The sequence below is a fragment of the Nanorana parkeri genome, unplaced genomic scaffold (assembly GCF_000935625.1).
Source record: "Nanorana parkeri isolate BGI_ZX_2015 unplaced genomic scaffold, ASM93562v1 scaffold50, whole genome shotgun sequence".
Lineage (NCBI taxonomy): Eukaryota > Metazoa > Chordata > Amphibia > Anura > Dicroglossidae > Nanorana > Nanorana parkeri.
The window spans coordinates 1,721,836-1,726,757 of NW_017306318.1; the positions used below are offsets into that span (position 1 = coordinate 1,721,836).

At 45.0% G+C, this 4,922-nt stretch overlaps 1 protein-coding gene across 1 annotated transcript in view; it reads left to right on the forward strand.

Annotated features, from left to right (window-relative positions):
• The first annotated feature begins 4,683 nt into the window (after window positions 1-4,683).
• ADA (adenosine deaminase) overlaps window positions 4,684-4,922 on the forward strand; it is a 25,628-nt gene continuing 25,389 nt past the window's right edge. Inside the window, exon 1 of the mRNA XM_018574782.1 lies at window positions 4,684-4,760. The gene's annotated coding sequence lies outside the window, so the exon portion shown is untranslated. The remainder of the gene's footprint in view (window positions 4,761-4,922) is intronic.

The window sequence follows — 4,922 nt, forward strand, 5'->3', positions numbered from 1 at the left end:
GAGGGACATTTGAGGAGTAAATATGGACCAAGGCATTTGGTTTACAAGGAGAGATGGTCCCTGCAGAGGAGGGACAATTTGGGAGCCATGTTGTACCACAGCTGGTGTCAAATTCTTTGTTGGTGGGTAAACCTATGAACCTATGTTGACTGATGGTTTTTGCACATGCCAGGATGTTGTTGGTCTGTGTGGGCATTTGTATGTAGGGACGAGGCTTTTAATACTGAGGATGCGTTACATTGCATCAGGTCACATTTTGGACCTTAGTACATTGAGGTTTGCACTATGCATAGTGCACTTAGAGCTTATGTTCCTACTCAGTGATGCAGTTCAAAGAACTGCAGTGATGGGCAAAGTGCAGTCACCCATAGAAACGAATATTGTTTCAGTATAGTGTCAGGCAAACTGGTTGCTATGGCTTATGGCAGTTTGTGTTGCTCTATACCCAATTAGGTGAATCCAGTCAAGTCCTTTTTGCTGCAGCAACCCAAAGCAGGCATCATTTTGTGGTCCTGAAAGCAAGAACTTTGATTTGGTGTTATGGATCTCTTTATGTTGCACATTGTGAAGACACATGCCCATGTACCATGCAAGGTTTCCTCTGCCAAAGTGCCTGAAAGATGAGCTGTTTGTGTTTCCTGTAATAGCCAACCAGGTTTTAGCTGCCACTTTTGTAGGAAGAACCTGGTTGCTTGCTGGGATTAGAACCTCCAGACAGGTCTTATTTCATCTGCTGCTTTTCAAGTGCAAGTTGGAAGGAAGGGACTGAGATGCTGCGATGGGCAACATAGAGCGCCTTATTGAACACTTTTTAATTTGAGGCTGAGTGTTGTGTGTACAGGAACCGAACTCTCGTGATGACTTAACTGCACAAAACGTGAACAGCCAAATTCCCCATTGTCCTCCAGACCCAAGTGATATCACATCCCAGCTGTTCCTGGTGAAGGCAAGCTGTAATAAATTTTTCCTCTGTGAGACAGGCCAGCTGGATCTCACCGGGGATCTTGTTTATTTATTGGCACAAATAATTTTACCCATCTGGTTTGTCAATTCCAGATGTTACTTCCAAATGTCAGAGCTGCTAATTTCGCAATGAGGTTTTTACTTTACAGCTCTAAAAAGGCTCATGTGGAGCCCCGTTCACATAAAGGGTGTGAGCCAAGGGCCTCTTGTCACATAGAGGGTGTGAGCCAAGGGCCCCTAGTCACATAGAGGGTGTGGGCCAAGGGCCCCATGTCACATAAAGGGTGTGGGCCAAGGGCCCCATGTCACATAAAGGGTGTGGGCCAAGGGTTTTTATTTCTGTACTATGATCTAATTGGGAAGATTTTCCCTCACTTCCAGTCCTGTGACACCTCTCTCTTCCAGGACAAGTGAGAAGGTGGAGGTACTATTTTTGATGCCCTATCCATTCTGTAAATAGTGGAGAAGTGTGTACTTGGACAGTAAGTGAGTAGGGTGGACGTAGGGGTCGACCAATTATCGGATCTACCAATTGCCGACAGTGAAGGCGGAGCAGCAGCAACCAATGCCTCCAGTGTGCCCCCCACAACCTGTACCTTCATTGTCCCCCTGCACATCCATTGCCTCCAGTATTTCCCCTCACAACCTTCCAGTGGTTCCAGTGTGCTTCCACATCCAGTGCCTCTAGTGTGCCCCTCCCGCAGCCCCCCACCCCCATTGGCTATTTCAAATTGCAATAGCCAACAGCAGTCTGGCTATTGCACACGCCCGCTGCCTGTTGTCAATCTGCAGAGGAGCGGACCTGAGAGAGAACTTTCTCTCAGGTCCGCTCCACTGCTGATTGACAGCAGGCAGTGGGCAGATGCAGTAGCCAGCCTGCTATTGGAATTTGAAATAGCCAATAGCAGACTGGCTACTGTTCCCACCCACTGCCTGCTGTTTACATTCAGCTGCCGGCTGCGGAATCCTACCGCCTGCAGATGAACACCGGGCTATGTGTTCATCTGCCGGCACAAGATTCCACATCCGGCTCTAAACTGAATATTAGCATCTGATATCAGATATTGGCCTGAAAGGCCATAATCTGTATCTGTATCCGTTATGAAAAAATTGCACAAAATGTTTTTTGCACAAGAGCCCATTGGTGGCTAAGTTTGCCACGGCTTCCACCTCCTCAATATGCCATAGCAGAACCATGACTGTATCCTATACACTCAAAAAAAGTTGTACAAACTGAACTCTTCCTTTATGTGTCATTATGATATGGGGGCGACATAGACACAGCATGACTTCCAGTGATTTTGAAGCGAGAAAGGCACAGATAAAAACTTATTCTGGTTGTGTAATTGACTTGCAGTAAAAAATATGAGTGTTTCTCCAATCACACTATAATGTAACGAAGAGCTCAGAAACCTCCACTTCCTGCAGAATTGAAAATCTGGGCTCGTAGCCCTAGTGCACATAAAGCACAGATAGCCCAGAACTGGTTTATATATGCATGACTTTGTGGAGCTTCTGTTGTGTTGCTGTCAGACAACACAGTGATTCATATGAAAGCCAAAAGACTGGAGGAAATGTGCCCTCTCTGTGGCCTACAGAACGTCTTCAAAGGTCTTTTAAGAAGCCTAGCGGCTTGTGTGCCATTTGGGAAAGACTGCTGCAATGAGGATGGAAGAGGAGACAAAGGAAGATGCTTATCAATAGTTTACTTTATAGAGTAGCGATTAGTTTCTATTTCTTCTTCTAACCTGAATCAAAGTTTAATTCTACAAGGCAGGCAGACATGGTGGCCACAGATACTAGAGGGAAATGAGAACTGCTGGCACCATCCAGACACCTTTTAGGCACTTGTGGCTCTAGCCGGTTTCTTAAATATAAAGTAGTAGGAGATGGATGAAAGCAGAATGGGGTTCTAGGCAAGGTAGCATCATTGGCCCTTCCTATCCCTTTTATTAACATTGATAGGGATTACAATAGGCACAGAGAAGCAACCCCCTTTTGTATTGTCTATTCTGGCATAGCCCCATTACATGTTAACTGCCTACAAGTACATTCTCCCCATGATTCCCCATGATTTACTGCATTAAAGGAGACATATTGGGACAGTAAAATGTACTCTTCCCACACTTAGTGCTGACGTGTGACACATGCCGGCTCTATAGATCAAGAGCGGAGCGATAACATACCGCTGATCACTCAGCTCACAGTCTTCTCTCTGCAGAGAATACTGGCTGTCAGTCACCACTCCCCGCATGGATTCCCCCCTCTATAATTTGTTCATACAACACTCATTGGAGGGACAGACAGGGTAGGGGGCGGGCAGGGGCGTATCTGCCGCAAGGCAAACAAGGCGATTCCCTGAGAGCGGCACTTGCTGTGGTTCTCTCCCCTTGATACATTTTATTTATCAAGGGAAGAGAACCGAATTCCAAAAATATTGTCGGGATCCTTCCTGGATGCATTAAGGCTCTGCACTGTCAGAAAAAAGCAGCAGTAGCCCGCTATATGCTGACTTTGGGTCACAGGGGTACAATAGTAAATCTATTCCTTTGACCCAAAAGAGGACAAAAACCAAAAAAATGTTTGCCATTATTTTTCTTTAAAGGTTGTAGCTGGGCCCCCTCCATATCTACCAGGTCCTAGGCTTCTGCCTAGATTGCCTTGTGGGAGGGTCTGGCTCTGACCCAGGGTAACCAGTTGTGTTTAGCCTATCGAGAGAGGCAGGAGAGGGGCGATGCAGATGCACTATCAGGGAAAAACAACTTGGAGATTTGTCATGAGGAGCGCCAATGGTTGACTATATATCATCAACACTTATCATGCTGTGTCTTGTTGTCCTGCCCAACCCATCCAGGCTTGGTGTATGTGGACAGAGATAAGGCCTTATCAGGGGTTGGAACCTTCACTTTTCTAAATGTGAGGTTAGGTCAGTGGTGGACATTAATGTGGAATTCAGGGGCCAGCAGGACTCTTTTTTTTTTTTTAGGAGTACCTGTCCCAGACAAAGGACTGCATGCACATGCAGAAGTTCACGTTAATGCTTGATTTGGGCCTTATACAATGGCAAAGCTTGATTTGTCATACGGTGAATGTTTATTTTTTCAGCCCTGATTGCTTTATCCTTTTATAACGGATATGCTTGACAGCTTTTGAGATACTATGGTAGGAAAATAATTTGAGGTCATCTACACTCAAAATTGATACAGGATTTCAGTTGTAGGTGTGTTGTAGCTTTTTGTATGGCCTGGGGACTCCAGTGGTAATAATTATCCACCAGAATCCCCATGCCAGTCTCTGTGCTGCAGCCTCATATGCAGTCATGTTTTCACCCTCTTGTGGCGGATTCTCCATCATATAGAATAAATGCATAATTGGGAATCCACCTATCAGAGAGGGTCGCCATGTGGAAGGGGGTGGAGACACGACTGCAGGGAAGTCTCTCTATTGGAGTGTCCCAGAAGTGAGGTCTAAGAAGCCATCAAGTGACTGGTGGCCACCTATAAAGGAAATCCAGGTTTAGGTAGAGGCGGCCTTCAAAGGGTTTGATATTGTCATCTGTGCTAGAGAATGAATGAAAAACACTTGGTAAAGGTTGTGTTCACCTTCCAGACAGCTTCACCTTATTGCTTTATTATTAGCTCCTCAGGAAGGCAGAGACTAATTGTCAGCTCCATGCTCCAGCTCTCCATCAAACCTCTTGAATCTTGCTAATGTTGTGCTTCATATTTGCTGCAGGTTGAACTACACGTCCACTTGGATGGCAGCTTCAAGCCAGAGACAATCCTCCATTTTGCAAAGTAATTATAAGATACTATAAATAAAGTATATATGATAAAGTAAATAATACAAATATAAAGTTTATACAAATAAAATAAATATATATAATGCCACTAAAGACTAGGCTCTTGGAAATCTGAAATTCCTTAGATGTAGGAGAGATGAAGAAGGATAGAAAGGAG